Source organism: Bombus bifarius, unplaced genomic scaffold (assembly GCF_011952205.1).
Source record: "Bombus bifarius isolate JDL3187 unplaced genomic scaffold, Bbif_JDL3187 scf7180000008165, whole genome shotgun sequence".
Lineage (NCBI taxonomy): Eukaryota > Metazoa > Arthropoda > Insecta > Hymenoptera > Apidae > Bombus > Bombus bifarius.
The window spans coordinates 413302-425429 of NW_022884487.1; the positions used below are offsets into that span (position 1 = coordinate 413302).

Genomic DNA, 12128 nt, shown 5'->3' on the forward strand with positions numbered 1-12128 from the left:
AAAATTGCAAAGGGAAGGCTCCGGTTTTCCTTTCATCTCCGACATATATATAGGTAACAATCTAAGCAATTCGACATTCAAATAAAAATCCATTCAACGAGGACAAATATTTATTGTACCCAGCTTTAATCCTCTCCCGTGCCAGTATCCCTGCACATAGCAGGTTAGCCGAAAAGTGGAATTCGTTTGCCAGTTGCATTAAACGTTAGTTAACGCTACCCATTAAACGTAAACTATTGGATAAGCACTTACGAAGTATCAAAAACCCCGACAGACGAAGGTACAAAGATTTGTTTTCCTACAGCCAAGAAGGTGCTTACAGAGGCACTTCCAGACTGGGAATTCAATCAAATAGTTACCGAAAATACACGACAGATGAAGGTACAAAGATTTGTCTTCCTACAGCCAAGAACGTGCTACAGATGCACTTCCAGACTGGGAATTCAATCTAGTTACCAAAGACACTATAGACGAACAATACCCATCGCACACTAACACTCCTAGCTTAAAGAAAATAATAATAATAATAGTAATAATAAAAAAAAAAATTTTTTGAAATAGTCCTTAGACTATTTCTGGTGGCAGCAACTACCGTATTAATCAGAAATCTAAATCAATATTTCATACACAATAATATCATTTTAATATTTCCCTTCCGATTAAACTCAATTCCAACAGAAAATAAATTCAATAAAATTAAAATTAAAAAATTTGATCGATTTAAACAAATAAGTACGTAACACCCAACAGCTCGCAAATCGCGACGATTTCGTCGATTTTGACGAAAACTAACCGTCATTTACCTCCCGTTTGAGATATTTCGACGTTTAAGCGCTCTTTTCACTCCATTTTGCACGCCAAGTGTACTGAACGCCCGTTTCAACATCGAAACAAGCCCGACAGCTCGCAAATCGCGAAGATTTCGTCGATTTCGATGAAATCTAGCCGTCATTTCCTTCCCGTTGGCGATATTTAAACGTTTAAGCGCTCTTCTCACTCCATTTTACACGCCAAATGTAATGCACGGCCGATTCAGCATCGAAAGAAGCCCAACAGCTCGCAAATCGCGATGATTTCGTCGATTTTGACGAAAACTAGCCGTCATTTCCTTCCCGTTGGAGATATTTCGACGTTTAAGCGCTCATTTCGCTCCACTTTACATGCCAAATGTAATGCACGCCGGTTTCAGTTGTTGCGTATTTATTTGTTTAAATTGTATTAAAATTAAAATTTTGTTTAATTTATTTTCTGTTTGAATTGAATTTAATCGGGAGGGAAATATTGAAATGATATTATTGTGTGTGAAATATTGATTTAGGTTTCTGATTAATACGGTAGTTGCTGCCACCAGAAATAATCTAAGGACTATTTCAAAAAATTTTTTTTATTGTTATTATTGTTATTATTTTCTTTAAGCTAGGAGTGTTAGTGTGTGATGGGTATTGTTCGTCTGTCGTGTCTTTTGGTAGCTACTAGATTGAATTCCCAGTCTGGAAGTGCCTCTGTAAGCTCCTTCTTGGCTGTAGGAAAACAATCCTTGTACCTTCGTCTGTCGGGGTTTTATTACTTCGTAAGTGCTTATCCAATAATTTACGTTTAATGGGTAGCGTTAACTAACGTTTAGTGCAACTGGCAAACGAATTCCACTTTTCGGCTAACCTGCTATGCGCAGGAGTACTGGAACGGGAGAGGATTAAAGTTATTCGGAATAGACAATTGCTATTGACAAATGTATTTATTTTGTCCAATTGAGTTATATTAATGTAAATATGTTATAATTTATGCGATTTTAGTCGATTAAAGGTATTACAATGGCGGTTATAAGTATCGTCGGATACAAATATAGATGTATTATACGGTAGTATATAGTAAGTATGTATATAGATATAGTGAATGTTCGAGCTACTGGTCGGATAGGGTTTCAGAAATGTTCGATAAGATTTACTTATTGTGATAGGATTAATGGCGAGAACTAATTTCTACTCGTTCGGGTGATTAGCATAATACGGTTTATGACAAACGCTATCGTAAGATGTAGGCGATGGCGATCGAGATTGGAAGGAATGCGTCTCGCAATGTTCGGAAATAAGTGAACTCGAGGGCGAAAAACTCGGTGCAGAATCTTCGCGATTTAATTCTAACTCTTCTAGGCGCCTCTTTTCTTCCCTTTTAACTTCTGCAGGAATTAATCGTTTGTACCAAAGTTCGGCTCGCTTCTTGCTGAGGTGACTTTTATCTTTTCGATTCTTTCTTGATTTTGTCATCTGATATGATCAAGGTGAAATGAATATCATTCTCTGTGTGCGACTTGTGCGATTTCGCAAGCCTTACCCAAAGACGGGCGATATTTGCCAACGATGGGAGGAGGAATGCGAAAATCGATAAGTGTTTTCGATAATTGGAAACACCGTTAACACAGGTTTAACACAGCGAATAATCAGTTAGATTTAACAATTTAGAAGATATAAGTCGTTCTTGGCAACTAGTGGAGTCGTAAGCGAGAAATGATTATTTTAATTGGCAACTAGGTTCACTGTGGACAATCAGTGTGGCTTCGCAGGCCTCGCCCAAGGATGAGCAATCTGCTAACGATGGGAAGAGGAAAACGAAAAACTATAGATGTTCTCTGCGTTGAAAACACCGTAATCACTGTGTTACGTCGTGCGACATTCTATCTAGACCAGGCCACACACCGCGGACAGGATGGCAACCAGATGTCCGCACGCCTTCACTGCGTACCTTCAATAGTCTTAAGAGCCGATCATATATCTTAGAGGAATTTCTAAGGTCCTTCGGACCGAACCAAACATCTGCACTAAGTCACTGTCTAAAGGTTATTGTTTACTACGGAAAGATAGGAGAAGTTCGTCTTTCTTATGTACGATGTTTTACACTAGCAACTTTCTCTCGGGGCGGTTAACACCCTTCCTCCACTCTTCCACACCAATCCAGAAAATTAACCTATTACCAGAGAAGTCCTTCCCTCACTCTCCCAACAAGAACTTGGTCTTAACAAATCAGCTTTTCTCGCATCATTAGACCCACCCATCGCAAGTGTCCTCCGCTGCATCATCGTTACAGAAAGTCAGTCTTTATACGTTTTTTGAACCTTCAACATCTAAGCGTGCGTCGCGTACAACACCTTGTTACTCTAGCTATCAATCGAATTAATTGTACATTTCTAGTTAAGAAGTTGTTGGAATAAACATTAATTGTATTCGTTATTTCAGTGTAAAATCAACTTAACCACCCCTATTATTGCAAACGAGATCAGGGGATCGATCATTTCGTGGCGCCGATTATCCAATCGTAACGGGAATTTACGACTCCCGTTGACGTGCTTCCTCGCGATCGCGTCTCCCCGCGAATGGTCGAAACAACCGGGCATAGCCTTACTGACGAGTCCACCGGTAGTCCCGGGACGAAACGTAAAACTCCCTTTTCATTCGCCACACGATTATAAGAATCGACACCACGAACAGATCGATCCCCTTGTTTCTTGTGGGATAATAGGGGTGATTGATGTGGTATAACACTGCGATTAACAGAGTTATAAGATTTATATTTCCAATAACTTAATACACTGAATAGTTACACCGTTACGTATGATATAAATATCTTAGAAGATACTTTGATGTATGAAACTCCGATAGATGAACACTGAATGTTCTTTCGTAGTAGAGCAAGGCCCTTACAGTTGAATATAAAAAGAAGGTGACTTTCTTGATGTAGCAGAAGTAGCAATTGAATAGACTCTCCTGATATCGTAAACGAAGTATAGAGATGAAGTGGCTGCTCTATAGTCTAGATCACAAGTGTAGAGGGATGAAGTGACTGGTCTATCATGATGAGAACAAGTGAAGTTCGTTCTTGTGTGATTACGGAGGAAAGCTCGGTGTGGATGTGTCTTCTGAACTAAGGGCGTGGATTCGTTGTTTACACTTTTCTAACGAAAAGTGAGGGTAACGATCCGCGATGCACAAGTACACATTATTTCGTTTATATAAAAATTAAAATATCTATTCCGACTTCTTTTATGCATACAACATCAATTATCCCGAAGCTATTTCCAACTAGTTCATATTCATCACATCTTCCAATTTTTTTACATTTCTTATTATACTCCCAAGGTCATTTATTATTATTTAGTGTTTTGGTTACTTATCCTTAGGCAACATTTATATCAAATTTAAGTAAAATAGTATATTTAAATATAATTTGACAATATCAATTTTTGTTACCTTTATCTTTCCCATTTAATAAATGCATAAAACAAACTGAATTGAATGGAATATACAGGGTGGTTGGTAACTGATGGTACAAGCGAAAAGTGGGTGATTCTACGTGAAAAAGATGTCGAAAATATAAAATAAAAATTAAAAAAAAATTTTTTTTTTAATTTTTTCATCGAGACAACGATCTACAGTGAGATCCGTTATAACGAGACGTGATAAAGTGCACGCGTACCGTGCGAAAATTCAAGGTCGATTTTCTCGAAAACAAAACCTCAAACGAAAAATTTTTATTATTTTTAATAATTTAATTAATATTATTATATTATTTTCGACTTCTTTTTTCGCGTAGAATCACCCCCTTTCCGCTTGTACCACCAGTTACCAACCACCCTGTATATGCGCGCTCCATGTATAGATTCGAAAGCTTTTTGGTAATCGTTCACAACAAGGGAATCACCTCTGATTACTTTGACTTTAACGTATGTTGTGAAAGACACTCTTCTGAGCAATCTTAAAAACTCTGAAATCTATTGTTACCGCTACTGTGAATTTTGTTTATAATCGTACGTCCATGGCAGCGTATGAATGTTGATACTGCAGACAATTCGCGGATTGTTTTTTCTGAGCGTTCCTATATTGCTCCCTCTTTCCCTAATAATATCATTAGTTAAATTTAGACAGTTAAATTCACAGTCGCTTTAAATTAATTTATAACATATATATTCGTATTTCTGTTTATTCAACCACTCCTCCTTTAGCATATCGGAATCCTTCTCTGCGATCATGATAGTCGGTGCGTTAATATTACCACCGATTATACTTGGCATAATGGAACTATTTATAACTCGTAGTCCAGTAACTCCGTAAACTCGAAGCCGAAGATCTACCACAGCTTCTGAGTCCGAATCAGGCCCCATCTTGCAAGTGCCCACAGGATGAAATATAGTCTGAGGATAAAATTTGATCGTGCACTCCCAGTATAAATCGCTATAGAACGGAATATCCTTGCAGCCAGGAAATGGTTTAGGATTCAGTTCGCTTCCGTAACGCCTAAATGGAGCAATTTTGCTCATCTCAAGCACAAACTTAACTCCTCCGATCAGTGTCGTCATATCCTCCGCTTTGTCGAAACAGTTCGGATAAATCAATGGATAATCGAAAGGACTGTTGCTTCGAAGCTTGATAACACCACTACTTTTCGGTCTTAAAAGTATGGGATACACGCTCCACAGGTCCTTATCGCCAAGCTCTCCATATACGTCGTCATAGAATTCTTTGTTCGATCCACGAGTCCGTCTCTGGCTGTCAGAGTTCTGCCCCGTTGAGGAAAAAAGCAACTGTATGTTTAGGAAATGGCCAGAGGCATTCGCATATTTCGTATTGATAAAACCTACTCCTTCTATAGATGCTAAGTTGGTCAAAGGTCCGTCTTCGAATATGGCGTATTCTAGGATGTAGCTAATATTATTCATGCTGCTCTGTACAAGCGAAACTGTATCATTCATAAAAAACGTAAGGCCTCCCGCATTTATATGATTTTGAAGAGTATGACCGACACTTAAATCCTGAATCACTTCCGATAAATGTTCCTTGGGTCCTATTCCCGACAACATCAGCAATTGAGGGCTATTGATAGCTCCTGCGGAAACGATCACTTCCTTGTTGGCATAAACGCGCAACGTCTCTCTATCTCTAACGAACTCTACGCCGTCAGCACGCTTCGACGACGGATCTATTAAAATTTTGGTAACGTACGCTCCCATTGCGACGTCTAAATTCTTGCGCGACATAGCTAGCCGCATTTCTAATGGTTCCCTGAGGATTCATAAAGCCAGTATGCCATTCTCCGTTAACGCTTCTATTCTCGTAACCCATTTCTTTGCCTGCTTGAACAAACGCAGCGGCCAGAGGAGTGTGAAATGGTGGTTCTTGGACGTGTGGCGACACGGGCCATGGAACTTTCCAACGGCTCTGGATACAAAGCGCTACGCCGTCAAAGCGCAACACCGACGTGCCCAATGTGCCATCGATATCTTCACGCTCTTTCCGCCGAATTCTCGGAAGAGCATACACGTGCCAGGCGCGGCGGCACATCTAATGAACGCACGCTAGTGGGGGATATCGATGGGCAACGAAGGGAAGAATCCGTTCGATCCAGAACAAAAGGACAGCAGTCTGTCTTGCGCCGTGAAATAAACAAGTACTCAGTGACATTGCATAGCAACGCGTCTATTGAACTCTTGATGTCAATTGTTATTTGTTAATCGTTACCAGTTATTTGTTGATCATATCTGTTAATTGTTAATTGTTGAGTCTGTCTGTTAAATCGCTTCTTAATAAACTATCGTTCGTTTAACATCTGAGTATTCCTTTCGTACCTATCACGGCATACCACCTCAGACGGTTATGTAACCCCCGGACGAATGATACGGTGTCTCGGTGTAATTGTGATTCTTATTATGCTCCGATTTTTTGAAATATCTCAGGACATTCTTGTAGGACCATCCCGAATTGCCTTGCTGCTCCCATATATCGTAGTCTCGTTTGGCACCACGAATGTAGACCATACCGTTTATCGTGCTGCTGCCACCAAGCACTTTGCCACGTGGCCAACGGCAACGACTACCTTCCATTGCTGTGAGCACAATTTACGATAAAGTGCATTGAAAGCGTCGCAAGTAATTAATAATCGAATGTGTATTGTCGATTGGTTGTACACGTACGATTACATTTTTTTGGATTCGATGATGGATTCATTTTTCGATTTAAATTGGGGTTAGATTACTGTTCTTTGCTCACCAATGTCAATGAGCCCGCCGGCTCTGTTAGAAGACTCTATTATGGGGCCTGGGAGTCGGTAGTGTTATATGCGGCGCCTGTATGGGCCAAGGTAATAGAGATTAAGAAGAATAGGAACATCTTGAAAAGGACACAAAGGGCCGCATTGACAAGAGTTTCGACGACCTCCCGTACAGTGACCCATGCAGCAGTGTGCGTGCTTATGGGCATAATGCCCATTTATTTCACAACTGAGCTTCGGGCCGAAAAATATTGCATTAAGAAGGAAGACCATTAGGAGCAGTATAACACCCGTTCAAGAGCTGGTGCCGCCTTGGTCTATCAATAGAGGATTATGGCAGTGGAGGGACGCATCGTGGGGAAATGGAAGGAGGAGTGGCGATTTTGCAGAGAAGACAATTGGACGAAGCGACTGGTAGCGGATGTATGTTTATTTAGAAGATATAGGAGGAATATTGATCACTTCACCATGCATATCCTGAGAGGGCATGGGATTCTTATCGTAAAATGATTAATAAGGAGGATCACTCCAGATGTTGGGACTGCAATGGTAAAGGCGATGACGCTGAACATGCGCTTTTCTACTCTCCAAGGTGGATACGTGAGAGAACGGAGCTAGAAAGTTACGTCGGTACACCACTAACAACGGAAAATTTAATAGAGCTAGTAGTAAAAAAAGGAAGACGACTAGGCAAGGTTTTAGGCCTTGTGCAGAAAAATCATGCTATCAAGAATGACGCAGGAGAAATTCAAAGAGAATGGGACTCAAGTATGAGGGAGTGATGCGTAGTTAAGCCCAACTCTGAAATAATGCCGTAAGGCGGTTCTGGGGTTGATGCTTGCACAGAAGCGGAGTGGAGGCCAACGCCCTGGCCGCGCTGAGTTCCCGTTAGATCACGAAAGTTAAGCAGCGCTGGGCACGGATAGTACTTGGATGGGTGATCGCCTGGGACTCCGTGTGGCGTTGGCGAAGCGCGCTGGGCCCCCCCCCCCCCCCCCCCCCCCCCTCGTGGAGTTCAAGCTTGGGCGTTTAGCGGCTCAGCGCCTCCGGCCGCCAAGCAGTCCGGTAGGGGAACCGGGCTGCCTGGCACGGCGGCCCCGGCGACGAGGCGCGGTGTGACAATGGTCACACACCGCTCCATCAGCGGTGGTATTAGGCGCGCGGAGGAAGCCCTGTTGCGACGCTCACAGCGGTTCCCAGGCCTCTCTCGATCGCAGCCGGGACGGTTATCGTGGATTATCGTTATCGGTTTTAGTCGGTTGGAGTCCGACACTACCACGCCGCTTTCCCCAGAAGCGGCCTGGCGTCCGTGCGGATTTCCTCCACGTAAAATATAAAAAAAAAAGAAGCGGAGTGGAGAGAGGAGGGGTTTTTAGTGGGTATGGCAACGCCATCGACCGAGTCCCACATAGCCCAGTCTGAGCATGCGTAACAGCATTTTGCTCTCCTCGCGAAAAAAAGAAGAAAAAAGAAAGGTTGCAGTTAGCTTAGGCCGTGCTCTCGCTACCCCCGGGTAGCGATTGGCAGGGAGGAAAGTACGATACTGACCCAAATCATCTTGGCCTAATCGGATAAGGGCTCATCTATCTGACGAGGCACTGCCGCCGCCCCAATTGCACGATGACCCAAAGAGGGATGATATGCCCTGAGCTTTGAGAAGAATAGAAATATTTTGAAAGGAGCACAAAGAGCCGCGTTAGTACGCACATCAATAGCGTACAGAACGGTGTTCCATGAGGCCCTGTGCGTCGTGACGGGCAGTCCATACATATCAAGGCCAGGCAGCTGACGAAGAAGTACGCGTTGAAGAAGAGCCTTGCCGCACTAAACGGAAAGGACGTGCAACATATGCATGAAGAATATTATCAGTCGGCAGAGGATCAATGGAGGACAGTATGCGCATTATACAATCCTAATAATTGGACAAAAAAATTGATAGCAGACCCAACACTTTTTTATAGATTATTATACGATGGAAATTCTTACCGGTCATGGCATTTTCAACTATTATCGGTACAGAATCTGCAAAGAGTCACATACAAGTTCTTGGGAATGTGGGGAAGATCAGGATGATGCCGAGCACGTACTATTTGTATGTTTGAGGTGGCCAGTGGAAAGAGCTGCTCTTGAAACCGACTCTGGAACGGATATGAAGATAGATAATGATGTAATAAAGAAGGTGGCGAGTGACAATGAGCTCTGGTAAGGATTCGCGCGATTCTGCACCAAAGCGATGAAGGCATGTCAGACCAAGGAGAAGGAAGTTGAAGGCAGAACAGGTAGGAGAGGAAGACGGAGAAGATATACCCTTCCAACTTCAAAATGACAGGTACATTTAAATAGAGGCCAACCCTGAAGTAATGCCGTATGGTAGTTTCAAGGTTGGAACTTCGAGTACCGTTTTAGTAGTGAAAAATGAAGAGCGGGTTTTAGTGGGTACGGTACCACCATCTTGCTGAATCCCAGATAACTCAATGGCACAGACTACTGTGTATGCGTAATGCATTTTTCCCTCCTCGTGCAGAAAAAAAGAAAAAAAAGGTTAAGGCGATGTTAGTGTTTCGAAACATTAGAACTGGCCAAACGTACCTGAATATTCAATATATAAATTAGTATAATTCAAGTGACATTAGTTAAACTAAATAGACTTATACAATTAAATATACGTCTAAATAGAAGAGAGAGTTAATTTTGACAAAAATATCTGAATGGTTCTAGTAATTATAGTGTGGCGGATCGGTATCAATAGGACACCGACAGGTCGAGGCATCAACGCGGCGCAACACCTCCCGGGCGATCCGCGGGTACCAACCGCCCACACCAGAGGGCTACGACGACAACGAGTCTGTTTATCTCGCTAGCGGTCGAATATACGGGCGAATGATACAAATACCGCACCTAGCAAGATTCCCTCTACGTCTAAGGCAGGGACTACCGGGCATAGCCTTACTGACGAGTCCACTGGTAGTCCCGGGATGAAACGCAACTTCTCTTTTCATTTGGCAGCGACAATCACTGCACAAAATAGAAAAGATAATCCTAGATCCGTCGTTTTGACATCTTTGGTAGTTGTAGGGTAAATATTCGTTAAAATTGAAAAATAACGGTGTATCACTGTTCTAAAAAGCGTTACTTATTTGGTCGCTCCATATATATTCGCATTGCCATAAATTACACCTCACAATCTTTTCACGATTTTATTTATCTCCTCTTTCCCAATTCACTTTTGTCAACATACAAAATAAAGCGTTACACATGCATGATCGCCGAATGCAGTATTGCTTTCATTATTAAATACTTATTAGTGTGATATTTAGGTATTATTCGATATTATTTACCTCGACAGTAATTTTCATTCGGTTCCACTCTGTAGTCCCAATCGATATCAGTGAGCTGCAGACTATCGGAAAAAGCAGGAATATCATAAAGAATGCTTCCATCGCCACCAACTTCCAGAAGAAGTATGTTCCAATCTTCTATCTCGGACAAACGATTTGCCATCACGGCTCCTATATTAATCGTAAATTGTTAATTGTAACGTGTAAATTGATAGAATATTGTAAATAGAACATACGTAAGAAAACCTAATCTATTTAAACGTCACAAATATTTTTAAATCAAAAGTTCCTGGTTTAATTTCAAAAAATCGAGGAAGGGAGAAAATTTATCGAAGTCATGAAACAAAACTCTGGGTAAATTCAAAATACGATTACAAAATAAGCCTAAAATTGTTTACATGAAGGAAATAAGGACTTCAAATTTCATCGTTAATATATACAGGGTGGTTGGTAACTGGTGGTACAAGCGGAAAGGGGGTGATTCTACGCAAAAAAAGAAGTCGAAAATATAGAATAAAAATTTTTCGTTTGAGGCTTTGTTTTCGAGAAAATCGACTTTGAATTTCCGCTTGGTACGCGTGCACTTTATCACGTCTCGTTATAACGGATCTCACAGTAGATCGTTGTCTCGATGGAAAAATTAAAAAAAAAATTTTTTTTTTATTTTTATTCTATATTTTCGACTTCTTTTTTCGCGTAGAATCACCCCCTTTCCGCTTGTACCACCAATTACCAACCACCCTGTATATAACAGAATAACTATCTATTCTCTTGTACATCTCAAACAGGAACGAATTTCTTTTATTGCATATTCATTCATTCAATACATATGTGATATACTCGTCTCATGGCGTTTCCCTTTTGTCTTCCTCCCTTTCATTCCTCGCTCGTACAATACCCATCTATCTTCTAACATTTATAATGGAGCTTTGTATTGACATTGTGAAAATATATACCTGCAGAACCACCGGCCACGACTATGAAATCATAAGACGCCTTTAGTAATTTGGAAGGGACATTCATCGAAGAGTAAGGAACAACCAAATGCGCTGCATGTACTGGGAAGCTTAAGAGTATGAAAAACGCCGATGTGATCGGTCCTAGTATTGTCGCTTCGAAGAAAAGGTGGTTGACATCCATTTCGTAACTCTCCAATTTGATTTATCAATCTGTAATATTAAGTTTCAATACCTTAACAATCATTTTATTCGCAAGATAAAACGACGTAAAGGAGAATTATTGATAAACACTTACTTACTCTCATTTATCGTTTCGGACTCTAAGCGACTTACATGATTCTTACATTCTTAAATCTACTTTCCTTTAATGTGTAGGACGTAGATAGTAGCACTAGAAACATCGTTTTTGGAAAAATATTCAGGAAGGGTACCTACAGCTCACCGATTTGGACGACGTTAAAACATTTTGTCGAGGTCAATATTCCGAACAACTTTTTCCTCCACCGTAGTGTTGTTCGATCTTAATTCCGCAGATATTTGCAAAATACTTGAATTAAATTTATGTTACGATTGCAGCTCATCCTGGAGTAGGCGGCTACATTTGTATTGGCCAACCTAAACTTAGCTCCCTGACGAGAAAGATAATATAATATTGTGCAACTAAAGGAGAGAAATCAATAAGTTATTGATTGGGTAAAATGGTTCGATCAATAACCGTTAGCGGTTAAATAATTTTCAACGAATTGATGGATATATGGAATATTGCACTTTATCCCAAATCCTCTATTGGTAAAAA

At 41.0% G+C, this 12128-nt stretch overlaps 1 pseudogene; it reads right to left on the bottom strand.

Moving 5' to 3' along the window:
- Positions 1-4933: 4933 nt before the first annotated feature.
- Positions 4934-11465, bottom strand: LOC117209070 (annotated as a pseudogene).
- Positions 11466-12128: the final 663 nt, after the last annotated feature.